The sequence below is a fragment of the Canis aureus genome, unplaced genomic scaffold (genome assembly GCF_053574225.1).
Source record: "Canis aureus isolate CA01 unplaced genomic scaffold, VMU_Caureus_v.1.0 ptg000467l_RagTag, whole genome shotgun sequence".
Classification (NCBI taxonomy): Eukaryota; Metazoa; Chordata; class Mammalia; order Carnivora; family Canidae; genus Canis; species Canis aureus.
In genome coordinates this window covers 20357-35896 of record NW_027554640.1, presented here as the reverse complement: position 1 = coordinate 35896, position 15540 = coordinate 20357, and the positions used below count along the sequence as shown (strand labels likewise).

The 15540-nt window shown below is 35.5% G+C and overlaps 1 long non-coding RNA gene across 1 annotated transcript; it reads right to left on the bottom strand.

Moving 5' to 3' along the window:
* Nucleotides 1-1865: 1865 nt before the first annotated feature.
* On the bottom strand, nt 1866-15180 carry LOC144310147 (uncharacterized). Its single transcript, XR_013375845.1, has 3 exons — nt 15002-15180; nt 11846-11960; nt 1866-2334 (listed from the first exon to the last, which is right to left on the bottom strand). It is a non-coding gene; the product is annotated as an uncharacterized LOC144310147 (long non-coding RNA).
* Nucleotides 15181-15540: the final 360 nt, after the last annotated feature.

The window sequence follows — 15540 nt, the reverse complement described above, 5'->3', positions numbered from 1 at the left end:
TACACCTCTGTCAATTCCATCCCCTCCTACACTAGCAACCTACACGGCAGCCCTTTTTGGAGGTAGCGTCTGAGAAGTACATGGTAGGGGAGAGCAGCCCCAGAGCAGGGGAGGAATGTAGGTGAAAGCCACAGATTTGACCTTAGATGGGGTGGTCCTTCCAGCTGCAGTCTGAAGATAAGCCGTTTAACACCCTCACTATTGTTTTGGTCCTTCATGAATCCACCACTTGAAAATGTGGCATACGGAAAAAAAAATATTTGTAAGACAATTCACTTTAATCTTTTAGGATTTGGGGAACTGGGAGCCAGATGAGTATACTTCAAACTGTTTGGTGACTTTAAAATGAGAGCAGACCCCAAATAGGCAGAACACAAACATGGATCCCATTTTAAGGAGCTTTCAGATTTAAAACAAGACGAAACTGTGTAGCCTGTTAGGCGCACCATTGGACAGCTATACATTTGACAGTCCAAACATGACCAAATCAAAGCTCATAAACCATGTTTATGGCAGTAGTCTTAGTATGAAACTACACCACTACACATGCCTTCTCTAGCTTCTCTTTGGCTTCCTGATTGGGCATGGGTCATTGGACAGCTGAAGGTAAACAGTGTGATGTCAGATTCCTGTGCTGTTTGATCAGCTGTGTTCCGTCACACCTGCAGTCAGGAAGCTGGCCTCATCCACACTCAGTGCTTGACATTCCTGGCTAAAATTGCCTAAACGTGTATTCCAACCTCACAGAAAGTAACTTTTTCTCTTCCCTTTTGGGGAATCATTCACAAATGTCTCTGATAAGCTACTCTGTTTGGAGGAGCTCCTTAGGCCACTGGGTTTGAAATTACTAGCGATTATTTTCCTCTAAGATCAAAATTCAGAACCAGACATTATTTTCTAAACAGCTAGCAAAATCAAGTTTAGGGAAGTGACAAAGCCAAATGATCTCATGGATATATTACTTATTTGGAGTATTCTTCCTAATTCTACAAGTGGGTTACAATACATGCAGAATAGTTATTCTAAAAATGAGAATACCTGTTTCCTATCTAATTCAAAAATGATGGCTATAATATAACACTTTAATACAAATTAGCCTGATAAAAAGGCAAATGAACATATCTGAACTTCCACTTTTTCTTATTAAAAACTTTTTAAAAATTAACGAAAAGAAACAGAATTAAGAAAATCAAATACTATCTTGCCAAACTGTGGAAGGAGCCTTGGTGTCCATCGAAAGATGAATGGATAAAGAAGCTGTGGTCTATGTATACAATGGAATATTACTCAGCCATTAGAAATGACAAATACCCACCATTTACTTCGATGTGGATGGAATTGGAGGGTATTATGCCGAGTGAAGTAAGTCAATCAGAGAAGGACAAACATTATATGGTTTCACTCATTCGGGGGATATAAAAAATAGTGAAAGGGATTATAGGAGAAAGGAGAGGAAATGAGTGGGAAATATCTGTGAGGGTGACAAAACATGAGAGACTCCTAACTCTGGGAAACGAACAAGGGGTAGTGGAAGGGGAGGTGGGCAGGGGGTTGGGGTGACTGGGTGATGGGCACTGAGGAGGGCATTTGGCGGGATGAGCACTGGGTATTATACTATTTGTTAGCAAATCAAACTGCAATAAAAATATACAAAAAAAGAAATAACATAAAAATGCAACAATGTTTTAAGAAAGAAAATGGTTCTCATAAATGTTGGTGAAAGACAAGAAAATAATTAGAAGCAATGTACCAATTATATATTCTTTATATGAGTTTCTGTATCACAAATTTGAGTTGACGCTCTGCAGCAGAGTTTTGCTTCTTAAGAACAAAGAATTTAATACATGGATTTTTGCCAGACCCAGCTGTTGCATCACAAGTTTGTAATACTGAACACCTGTTCAACCACTGTTTTTCTCCCAAAAATGTGTTTGATCATGCAGCTTGAAAGGAATGGCTTTTCACTTCTATTTACAAATCTCTCAGACTTTTTACACAGTACTTTAATTGTCTGCAACCATACTTAGGGCTCATGAAATTTACTAAATAACTTCACTATAGAGGTCATGAGGATCTCTATCCTTTTCAGCAAGCTTAATTGGAAAAAAAACAAGAAATTTTCCTCAAGCCTAACACACAAAAAAACTCTCACCTTACAATGGTACGCTGTTAAATAAAATGACTTAGAAAAATATGCAGTGAATTTTTTGTGGTTATTTCAGTTCAGCTTTCTGTTCTTCAGTCTATCAAGAACTGATGAACAATGCTTATTTTCTGTCTTGGATATTCTTCCAAGTTTTATATATGACATAAAACAGGTTCGTATTTCACATTCTGATTTTCCGGTCATATAAAGAAGAAACAAAGAATTATTAAGCTTGCAAAACATACCTCTTTCATGTACCATATTTTCTTTACCACTGAGAAGCTATCAAAAACTATTACCGACTTTCTCAAAAATGAAGGAAAATGTTATGTTTTCTAATTGAGGTCTAGTGGTGCGAGTGTCAATCCTCCTTACTATGAAGATGTCACATTCCATTTGTTTTATGTCTCTAACAACTATAATGCAGCTGCAGTACAAAATCAGATTATGAATCTTTATTTGTCTCAAGGATCCCCCAAGTCAGTACCTTAGTACTTTGCTGCCTAGCTCATTCACTGATATGTCGCTTTAAATATTCCTTTGCAAGAAAAGATGCAATGCATTCACTAGAACTGATTTTCACATCTCATTTCCTTTACAGGTCTGAAAATGTGTTCTAATACACCTGGTGTTAAAAATATAAAAAGTGGATAACATCTGTTTTGAACAGTTGACATTTCACCATATCCACTCCACATGGACTCAAACATAGTGTGCTTAGGCTTCATGATGCCTGACAGACGTGGTAGGGACCCTGACATAGCATAAGCTGTCTGAAGGCTTGGCTTATGCTTTCTTCCCATTTATGTTGCTCTTAGCTATATTTGACAGCTGATTTCTGCAGCATTTCTGTCAGTGTTCTTAATCCAGACAAAGAAATTCTTTATTTCAAAATGGTGCTAAATCCTATCATTCATAAGTTAATAAGCTTAAATGACTTGCAAAGCATCTTATGTGGAAATTCTTTCTTAGAAAATAAAACACAATCTTTCCTAGAAAGTTGAGTCATTAACTTACTTGAATGGGGCTGGGGTGGGGAGGAGGAGGGAAGAACAGACCAAAGTATCTGGCAAGATATCTTCTAGTTCCTTAATTTTACTGCAAGCTGGAAGCCCTGCATAGTCAGAAAATGTTTCCTGCCTCTACTCTCCTTCAGAATTTATAATCTCATTAGAAAACTATTTTAATTCAAGTAAAAACAACAGAATATCCAAACTGCTACTTGAAAATGCTAAATTGAGGGCACCTGGGTGGTTCAGTGGTTGAGCACCTGCCTTTGGCTCAGGTCATGATCCCAGGGTCCTGGGATGGAATCCCACATCAGGCTCCCCACAGGGGGCCTGCTTCTCCCTCTACCTATGTCTCTGCCTCTCTGTGTGTCTCTCATGAATAAATAAATAAAATATAAGAAAAAAGAAAATGCTAAATTGAATATAATTGAGTAGGATAAATTTTGGATGGTGATGTTCAATAAAACATGAGGCCCCAGAAGAGTTCCAGTACACATAACCTGTCTCCATGCATACAGACATTTACAAGTATCTTTATCCATATTATTTCAGCTAATCCAAAAGGCAGTTGATTGTAAAATGTGCAATTATATTTACATACCACCAAGGAAAACATTGCCCTTTAACCTATGATGCAATGTCAATTATAAAACATTTCCCTGAGCTACTATGTTTGTATCTCTACCATTAGGTCAAAGGTAACTTTACTTTCTCTAAGTGAAAGAACATTCTAGAAAGTCTCAACTATTTTGTTTAACCTCATTCTGTATTTTAACACTGGAAACAACTGCATAAATGTTATGCATTTATGTTAAGATTATTTAAAAAAGGCATACAAAATGTAATGTGTACCTACAGAGGGTTTGGCAAACAGTGCGAAATAATGTTGCTGAATTAATGAAGTTATCTGATTTGCCCAGAGATTAAATGAAATCACTGCTGACTTCTAATATAATATTAATTATATTAATATAATATGATTTTAACTTCTACTTTACTGTATTCGTGTATTGTCACAAAACTCTTTAAGGCAAAATGAAAATTTAAATGTAAGTGCTTAAGAAGTATAAATCCAGTCCATTTACTAATTATTAATACTACAACATGTTCCTCTCAGGCATCGTTATATATTTGAGAGCTATCTTTCACACTTACTTAAAGCCAATGGAAGTGATGGAAGATGCTGTATCTCCTTAGGTATAATATGTGGATGAAATAGGAATAAAAAATTATTCATCCCTCAAGTTACTATGTCCTAGGTTGAAAATGGAATCAAAACCAAAACCAAATCTTTTCTATTCCTGATTTGTGATTAATTTTTGGTAAAAGAATTGAAAAAACAAAGAGCCCAACAATTCATGGATTTGAATTATTAATTAGGTTTAGTGTGAAAAAGGATTACTCAATAAACTATAAAAACATTGTTGAAAGCTTACTAAAATAAATACAGCAAGACCCAAATGTCTTTGTGTGGTTTACACTGTAATTACTTCAGAGTATAAATGGTTCAAAATTTGAAAATTCAATTATATGCATTTCATTTTCATTTAATTTTGTGAATTTTGAAAAGCATGTGGTTGTTTCTTTTTAAATTTTAGTTTTTTAGTCTCTCATTGAGGATGGCAAATACTGTTGGAAACAAAACACTGAAGGTAAAATTTTAAAGTTTCCCAAACTGAACAAGTGTCAAAGAGAGTTAAATAATGACAATTCTAAATGATTTTTAAAGCTTCTTTTTTTTAAACATACTCTGTCATTTAGAGCAGTTTTTGGTTGATAGCAAAATTGAGCAGAAGGTACTGAGGTTTCCCATAATGTCTGATCCCGCACATGCACAGCCCCCCATTATCAACACAGTGGTACCCCATTGTATGACAAATCGAAGATTTGAAATATTTGAAATATTCTCTCAAAGTGGCACACTAAATGATATTTTTTTAAAGCTTGTAGCATTTACATTTTTGAGGTTCTCAAAGCTTAAAAGAGCCCTAAGACTTTAAGAAATCCCATATTTTCTGGAGCAATAGGGCTTTTCTTCACAAAGGAACTGTCCAGAAAAAGCTTCAAAATGAAAAGAAAACTGTAGAAACTTGTTTGTTGATGTGGGTGGCAGCTGTTTTGTGGTAGAACCATAGCACAGGATATGGGGTTAGAACTGGGTCATATCATACGCTCAGTTACCATTCTAGTTATGTGATCTTCAGCAAGTGTTTAAATAATCTGACAACTTACTTTCCTCAGAAGCAAAAATAATTGTGCAGTTAATTGAGATGCTATATGCAAAAAGCTATAGGTTACATACATAAAATTAATTATGGTGAAAACAGTAAAATGACAATCTAGTGTGAAAAGAGATAAGTACCATGGAATCTGCTTTACAACACAAATCTGGATGAAGAGTTGAGAGTCCTAGAAGGACACATACCTGGGAATGACCGTGTTAACTAAAGAAGAAAATCTCTGGCCAAATTAATATGTGGGACCACACTTCCTCTTTTTTTGGTTATCATCTGCTTATTTTTCTTATCATTTTAAGTTTTTATTTAAATTCCAGTTTGTTAACATAGTGTAATATTAGTTTCAAAACACAGTGATATTAGGTACTTCCATACAACACCAAGTGTTCATCATAGCAAGTGTATTCCTTAATCCCCATCGTATCATTTTATTTATTTTTTTCATCATGGTAAGTATATTCTTTAATCCTAATCCTCTATTTCCTCTATCCTCTCCACCCATCTTCCTTCTGGTAACTATCAGTTTGTATTCTATAGTTAAGAATCTGTTTCTTAGTCTGTCTCGGTCTCTCTCTTTTCTCCTTTATTTAAGCTCATTTATTGCTTAAATTCCACATATGAGTAAAATCATATGGTATTTGCCTTTCTCTGACTGACTTATTTCACTTAGCATGATACTCTCTAGCTCCATACATGTTATTACAAATGGCAAGGTTTTATTCTTTTTCATGGCTGAGTAATAGTCCAGTATATATATATATGTGTGTGTGTGTGTGTGTGTGTGTGTGTACCACATCTTCTTTATCCACTCATCAATGGATACTTGGGCTATTTCTAATAGTTTAGCTATTGTAAATAATTCTGCTATAAACATAAGGGTGCATGTATCCCTTTGAATTAGTGTTTTTGTATTTTTTGGATAAATACCAGTATTGTAATTACTGGATTATAAAGGAGTTGTATTTTTAATTTTTTGAGGAAAAATATTTTCCAGTTTTACACAGTGGCTGCAGTTTTCATTCCCACCAACAGTGTAAGAGGGTTCCTTTTTCTTCACATCCTGACCAATACCTGTTGTTTCTTATGCTTTTAATGTTAGCCATCCAACAGGTATGAGGTTATATCTTATTGTAGTTTTGGTTTGCATTTCCCTGATGATGAGTAATATGGAGCATCTTTCCACATGTCTATTGGTCATCTGTGTCTTGGAAAAATGTCCATGTCTTCTGTCCATTTTTAAACTGGATTACTGTTTTGGAGGGTATTGAGTTGTATCATTTTTTTATACATTTTGTATACTAAACCTTTATAAGTTATATAATTTGCAAATATCTGCTCCTATTTAATAGATTGCCTTTTATTTTTGTTGATTTTTCCTTTGCTGTGCAGAAAATTTTTATTTTGATATAGTCCCAAAAGTTTATTTTTGTTTTTATTTTCCTTGCCTTAGGAGACATATCTAGAAAAATGTTGCTACAGCTGATGTCAGAGAGATTACTATGATTTTCTATCTCACATTTAGGTCTTTCATCCATTTTGAATTTGTTTTTGTATATGGTGTAAGAAAGTGGTCCAGTTTCATTTTTTTACATGTTTTTAGAATAGCTCAAATTAAAATTTTTGTTTCACTAACTTCATTCTCCTTTAACACTGGAAATTTAAATGCGTAAATAAATTATGAAATGGCCATACAACAAAATACTATACAGCTAAGGAAACTAGACAGGGTGTGGAAAGATATAGAGAGAATAAGAGAGGTATTCACAATTCATTGTTAAGGGAAAAACTCCAATCTAACTCTTAATCATGGTTATCCCCAAGTACTGAGATTACAGGTAATTTTTTTCCTTTGCTTTTGTTTTTAATTAAAAAAACACTTTTTACTTGTAGGAGAAAACTCATAAAACTCCTTGTTTTTATTTACATTCTAAATTTTACAGAGTGAGGATGTAACCTATGTTATGTAAAACTTCAGGTTTACAGCTCTTTGCAGGGGTGCCTTAAAAGACAACCCACCATTATTTGCATATCTTAGACTTGGGTTTCCCAAAACAACAGCCACTAGCTGCATATGGCTACTTAAATTTAATTTAAATAATTTAATTAACATAAAACTTAATATAATTAAAAATTCAATTCCTCATTCATACTAGTCATATTTCAAGGGCTCAATAGCCACAGGGGGCTTAATGGTTACCATATTTGAAGAGTACATTTCCATAATCACAGAAATTTCCATTAGATTGAGCTATCTTAAACCATAGATTGGGATCTGTATACACAATAAGATACGATTTTTCAATATTATGAATGTGCTTTCTTCTTTTTGCATTTCTGAGCACATGACCTCTTTCATACTCTATCCCTGAGGTATCCTTCTACCTTGGGAAGATAAGTTTTGTTCTATAAAGATGAAGGAGAGAGACCATACAATACTCATTTACCTTCTCATCATAGAAAATAGGATTTTTCAAAAAAACAAGAGCCTTGCAAATCCACCATCTTTGCCTGAAATCATGGTCTTCTCATGTTTTGTAAAGTTACCATTTCTTAGTTGTCAAAGTTAAAATACAAAAACAAAAACTCAAACTCTCTCTTGATCACCTTTGCATAGCCAATACCAATCACACACCAATATCTGATTCTACTTTGCAATTCTTTCTTTTTCTTTTTCTTTCTTTTTTTTTTTTTTTTAGAGAAAGAGAGTAGGGGAGAGGTAGAAGGAGATAGTGAGAGAATCTTAGGCAGGCTCCATGCCCAGCATGGTTGATCTCACAACTCTGAGATCATAACTTGAGCTGGAATCAAAAGATGCTCAACCACTTGAACCACCCAAGTGCCCCTGCAATTATTTCTGTACTGACTCTTCTCTTTGCCCACACTGCCACTGTGTCAGGTCAGATTCTAATTATTTTCACCCGAACCACTGCACAAGCCTAATTAATCACCTACTCATATTTTCTAATTAACCAATCTGCTCACATCACATCCTTATTTAAAATTCTTCAAATGTTTGTGTTGCCTAAATGATAGTGCATACAGAGGAGTGTAGTTCTTGGTAAGAGTAGTGAACAAGCAGGGATGCCTGGGTGGCTTAGTGGTTGAGCATCTGCCTTCTGATCGGGGGGTGATCCCAGGGTTCTGGGATTGAGTCCCACATTGGGGTCCCTGCATGGAGCCTGCTTCTCCCTCTGCCTATGTCTCTTTCTTCTCTCTGTGTCTCTCATTAATAAATAAATGAATTTTTTTTTAAAGAGTAGTGAACAAGCAGAGATCATGCATCTGCTCTTTCCTCAGGAGTGATAAGATGGGGGCTGAGGTTTCCTTGAGAAAAATTCAAAGACACTAAAGTGGTAGGAATAGATAATGCGCAGGGAAGATTCAATAGAAATGGAAAAGTAGGAGCTCTTTATGGAGGCTTGGATCCAATGTAGGACTTGGGGCCAGGGGCTAAAAGACAAGCATGATGGGTTGTGTTTAGTTTGAGTGTGGTTCAGTTTAGGTTGCTAGAATAGTCAGATATTCAGGACAGAAATCCTGGGCAGGAATGATGAAAATGAAAATACTGGTGTGTCTCTTACAGAATGTCTTATTACAGATAATAAGATAAATAGGCAAATTTGTAAATAGGCAAATTTGTAATTAAAATCCATGAGAATAAAGGACATAATTTACACATAACAGCACTATGTAGAACTGTTAATCTATATACAAAATGGTATCTCATCATAAAACAAAATTAAATTCTGTATTTAAGTTTATATTTTTGGTGATGATTGGGAATGAACCAGTATCCACAGCATCCTTCTCTGGGAAAAGTAAAGACTTTTAATATGTGTTTACCTGTTACTTTACACTACCTAATACATTTTTTTAAATTTTTTAAAAATTTTTTAAAATTTATTTATGATAGTCACAGAGAGAGAAAAAGAGGCAGAGACATAGGCAGAGGGAGAAGCAGGCTCCATGCACCGGGAGCCCGATGTGGGATTCGATCCCGGGTCTCCAGGATCGCGCCCTGGGCCAAAGGCAGGCGCCAAACCGCTGTGCCACCCAGGGATCCCAATACATTTTTTGAATCATCTAGTAATTTAGATTCAGATTGCTACTGTGATAATATTATCTGCCTTTATTTTATTTTATGTCATTAATTTTAAATTCTTTCTTAGAAATTTTCTAAAATTTGAGAGACATATTATCAACAAAAATTTATATTTACCTATAAATTCCAGTGAGTTATTTGCTTATTATTGTTTCTATAACAAATGCTATTCTCTTTTTTAAAGAATGTTTTGTTTTGCTGGAAAATAGTCTAAAGTTGTTGGGGTTTTGTTCCAGAAAAGGTTTATGGGGAATAAGCTTCCTGAGTCTTGACATTTCTGAAAGAAAAATGTCTTTATTCTGTCCTTACTCTATACTCACTTGAATGCTAGTTTTTATAGGATATAGAATTCCAGGATAAAAATACTTTCCTCTAAAGACAGTGAAGGATTTGTTCCATTTTCTTTTACAATTTATTGTGAATGATGTTAAGTCTAATACTGGTGTGATCCTTGTTCTTATGTAATTTTTTCCCTTCCTCTAATTTTCTGGAAATGTCCAATCTGAATTTATGTCAAGGTATAGATAACTGTCTTTGTTCTTCCTGCTTGGCACTAAGTGGATCTTTTCAATCTGAAGACTACAATCTTTAACTCTTCACTTTACAGAATCTTCCCTCCATTTTTTAAATGATGATTTTTCTTTATTTCAATTGCTCTCTTTCCTTTTGTGTATTTTCTTGTGCTATATTTTCAAACTTTCCCCCATCACCAGCCTACTTTCTTTTTACTTTTACTTTGCATTCTTATTTACTAGACTTTATCTTTCAGATAATTACTCAATCATATCTAGTATTTGTCTCTTCTATTAAATTTATTGTTTTGCCAAAACTATATATTTTTAAGATTTGTTTATGTATTTATTAGAGGGAGGAAAGGGCAGAGGGAGATGGAAAGGGAGGGAATCCTCAAGCAGATTCCCACTGAGCTTGGAACCTGACATGAGGCTTGATCCGAGGACTCTGAGATCATGACCTGAGCTGAAATCAAGAGCCAGATGTCCAACCAACTAAGCCACCCAGATGCCACACCAAATCTATATTTAATCTCCAAAAAGCCTTTGTTAATCTATGAACGTATCTTTTTTTTTAATATAACAGCCTTTTTGGGTATAGTATTCCCCTTGGGTCATTCCGAGGATATAAGTTTTTAAAATTTCATATTATATTCCTTATGTTATCTGTTTCCTCTGAAGTTAATTCTGCTTCTTAATACTGGCTTATCGATATCAAGGATATGTAGTGATATTTCCTTAGTGGACTCTTTCTTGATCCCTAAATGATCCCTAAATACTATCATTTACGTTTTACATTTAAAAAATTTTTGTGGACCTTAAAGAATAGGAATTATGTTATATATCTACTTCTGAAACTTGGTATTTTTGCTCAATATATTTATAAGATGTATTGATATTGATGAATACATTACTGAAATACATTTGTTTCTCACTACTGCGTTGTATGATCATAGTATCATCCTGTTGTTCATTTTCATGTAGGTTGACACTTGAGGTGTTTTTATCTTTATGTTTTATTACACTTATTTTGCTCTTATATAAAAAATAGCTCATTGACCAGTCTGTAATAGATTTCTTCTATTATCAATACACATCACAATTCACTTTTTACAAAAGATTATTTCTAGTCACAAATATTTACAATGATATTTAGAGTCATGTTAAATTTATTATAGGAGTAAAATCCTTTAGATTTTTTAAATCAAGCTGAAAAGAGATCTTTAAAGAAAATAATAAATTTACAAAAGAGCTAAAAGACTTCCAGTTCAGCCTTTTTTTTTGTCATGTAAAAATTTTATTTATGGGTTTTATATCCAGTATTTATTGAAAGCTAAGAAAAGTGGGATTCATGAAATAATTTTACTTTATTTTAATTATTTTAATTGATGCTAATCCTTGGTTCTTTGTATTTTACTTTTTCAAAGTAACAAAGAACTTAACGATCTTTCATTGTCATATTTCAAGCTATATAAATAAGATAGAAGTAATTTTATGTTTCTTAAAGTAGTAGGTATATACAGACAATTTTCTTATCACCCAAGAGATAAGAACAGTCAACTTTTCTTCCTCTTGACTTACCTGACATACCTGTTTCAATTGCACCAGCCAGGTAGAACACGGTAAGCGCTGCCACCTGAGCCTAGTTTCATTTGGCATTTAAAAACTAACCAGGAAAAGACATTGCTCAAAAATTATTTTGGCACAAACATTCAGTACTCTTTTCTGCTAGATAAATCAGACCAAAAATAAGTCGAAAGCAACTAGTGACCTGTGATGACATTATTCAATATAATATTAGAGATTCAAGAAGGGATTGATTTGTAGTCTGTTCTTACCTTAGCGTTTTGGATGCAGGGACAGAGGGCCCAAGCTGCGCTGGCCTTCACATCTGGATGAGGATTTTTCAGCAGGGACCATAGCAAACGAACTCCATCTAATCGATCAATTATTCTAATGTGAGACCAAAAACAGAAGTATAAACTGTAATTAGTATTTAGGAATGAAACTTAAGTGGCCTATCTATCCACACAACTCTAATTATTTTTCTCCTTGTGACATTTGGCTTAGATTTTTTTTTTTTCAAAACTAACAACAGCCGGGGAGTCTGGGTGGCTCAGTGGGTTAAGCAGCCAAATCTTGGTTTCAGCTTGGTTTTAATCTCAGGGTCCTGAGTTCAGGCCCCATGTTGGGCTCCACCCTGGATGTGGAGCCTACTTAAAAAAAAACTTTAACAGCAGGAATAGAATGTGCTACTAAACTGTAAGCTCTCTGATTTCAGTTTTAAATTCATGATACAGAAAGCAAGCTCTGGGATAATTATGATTCACACAAATGTAAAATCAAGCCATGTAATTTTTTAATGAGTTGTACACAGACTGTTACCTAAATGTCAAAATACTAGTTCCTTTATATAGTAACATCTATATACTTTCCAAAACAAATATTTATGCCTGAAAACTGTGAAGTTACCTTTTTTATTTGGTCTACCCTTAATTGACTTACCTTACTATATGACATATTTTAAACTCTGCCAGTCCTAATCATTACACCACAGTGCACCCTTTGTTAGGCATGGATAACACGTAACTTGTTTTCCATGTGCTCCCTTCTCAGCAAGACTAACATTGCAGACTGTGTTATAATTACTTAAACACACTGTAATCAAAATATCTTCATGACTAGCTGAAAAATGAATTATCATCAGAGTCATCTCTACACCATCTGTCTTCTGTTTATATATCAATCAGTCCAGGGAGCATAACCTTGCATTAAGGTCCATTGAGTACACTTGCAGTTGAGAAGATGGCCAAACAAAACTTAATATCCTTTACAAACATGGCTTTGTTCAGAAAGATATGTTAAACTCAAAACAGATGAAAAAAGATAAAGAACATCAAAACTCCTTTGATTTTTAATCTTGAGTAAAACACATGTAGTATTTAGCCACAGACAGAATAAATACTACTAGTTTAGAAGACCATTCAAATTATCTCTTGAAAACTGACATAAAGACAACTACATATCATATTGGAGATGAGTTGGCCAGGAAAAAAAAATTATTTCAACTGGTCCAAATATGATACCAGGCTTGCATAACCTTATAAAATAGCTGGCAATGCAAACAGCCTGTAGTAAGATACAAATTGTCTCTTTAGAAAATGACTTTTAATAAGAAAGAAGCACACTGAGAAAGTATTTTAACACAAAGTTTAACTAAATAGCTTTCCAAACTGTAAAGCTCTCTGTCGATATCATGCTGAGAGAAAAAGTTTTATTTCTCAACTGATGGAAAATGTAAAGAAAGATACCAAGCACTTCATAATGAATGATTTACTTTACAAAATTAAACAATCTTACTGCCTTACATATGCCACTGAAAGCATAATTGATACTAATCCTTGGGTCTATTTTTTTCACATGCAATTAATTTCTCAGTGAACAATAGGTCTGTCCTACCCTCTTGCAAATGTAGCAGTAAAATTTGCATTGGTAATATTTAACTGGACAGTGCTGGACATAACTTGACATTAGAGCAGAAATCATTTGCATGGCACATCTTTTCAGGTTTCTTTTAAAGGGATAATTCGGTGTGTTCTGGACTCCCACCCCTCTGACAAAATTTCACAATTAGCTATAAAAATTCACTATTAATTATAAAACTACATCTATTGTCCCTAATCATCACCCAAAACCTTAGGCAATTAATTCATTAGCTGCTTAGTTGTAACAGATGAGGATTGTGGCTTCATCACTGGTGCCTTAGAAGACTCAGCACAGGGGATCCCTGGGTGGTGCAGCGGTTTGGCACCTGCCTTTGGCCCAGGGTGCAATTCTGGAGACCCAGGATCAAATCCCACGTCAGGCTCCCGGTGCATGGAGCCTGCTTCTCCCTCTGCCTGTGTCTCTGCCTCTCTCTCTCTCTCTGTATGACTATCATAAATTAAAAAAAAAAGAAGACTCAGCACAGCACAGAGTAATAACCTTAGATGAGGGGAAACGTGATTGACACACATTTGCAAGCACAGGAACTAACAAAGTCAGGCGGTAGCAGACTATAGGATTTAACTGGCCCTCCCAACTCCCTCATTCTCTGTATCAAGTTATTTACTGCTGATTTTTACTTCACAATAAGTCAAGTATCAGGGCGCCTGGATGGCTCAATTGGATGAGTGTCTGACTCTTGATTTTGGCTCAGGTCAAGATCTCAGGGTGATAAGATTGAGCCCAGGTCAGACCCACACTCAGCACAGTGTCTGTGAGTCTGCCTGAGATCTCCTCCCCCTTTGTCCCTCCCCCTGCCCCCCTGCACATGGTCTATCTCAAATAAATAAAATCTTAAAAAAAGCGCCAAGTATGTGCCCTTACTTCCCCCTTCCACCTGCCAGCGCCCTAATTCTGATCTTTACCACATCATATCAGGATGGCTATTGTAGCTGCACCCTTGGTTTGGGGTCTTCAATTTCTCTCAATTCTATCCATCCTATAATTCCTGTGAAATTGATCTTCCTAAAGGAACTTTTGGAGCTTCTGTAGTGGCTCCTTGAGAGCAGGTCCCCAGGTTTATTCAGTCTGTTCATCACACCACCTCGCACATTTAATCAATGCCTGCAATTCCCGGAGAAACTTTCCAATGGCTTCCCATTACCCCTGTGGTATTAAAACCCTGATTCCTGAACTCAGTAGTTATCATTTTCAATAAGCTGATTTATTCTTCCCAATTTCCTATATTTGGGCATTTGCTTATAAAACTCTTGTGCCATCCACGAAACACTAAGTGCTAAGCATACAGAAATAACATATACAGTCAACTCTCGTTACTTGGGGGGTAGTTATGTTCTATAAAGTCATTGCAAACAGGGAATTAATCAACACTGAACCATTGCTCCTGGTTCTCCCAGGGAGAAATACAATTGTCCCTGAGAGCCTCTGTTCAGAACATTTTTGTCAAATGATCTATAACCATGTTCTATGTGTGTTTCTGTTTAAAGCACCTTGTTTAATATATATTGTTGATTCATTAACATTGAACCAGCCCGGGATCCCTGGGTGGCGCAGTGGTTTGGCGCCTGCCTTTGGCCCAGGGCGCGATCCTGGAGACCCGGAATCGAATCCCACGTCGGGCTCCCGGTGCATGGAGCCTGCTTCTCCCTCTGCCTGTGTCTCTGCCTCTCTCTCTCTGTGACTATCATAAATAAATAAAAAAAGAAAAAAAAATTAAAAAAAAAAAAAAAAAAACATTGAACCAGCCCATGGCCAGCAGCACTGCCATTCATCCTGAGCAAAGCTTCCTAACACCTGTAGTTTCTGTGTAAGGCATGTTATAATCTTCTTGCGCTTGGGAACATTAGACCAGACGGCTCTTTCCCTCTGCTTAGGGACCATGTTAAGCAGCAACATAACCAACTCAAAACACAAAAATGTGAAGCATGTGGCATGACACAGGTTGTAAAAAAAGATGCTTGTTTACAGTAGAAGAGCTGAAACAAGAAGACAGAGCCTGGCCCTCTGTTCAGTATCGGCTGAACAGGTG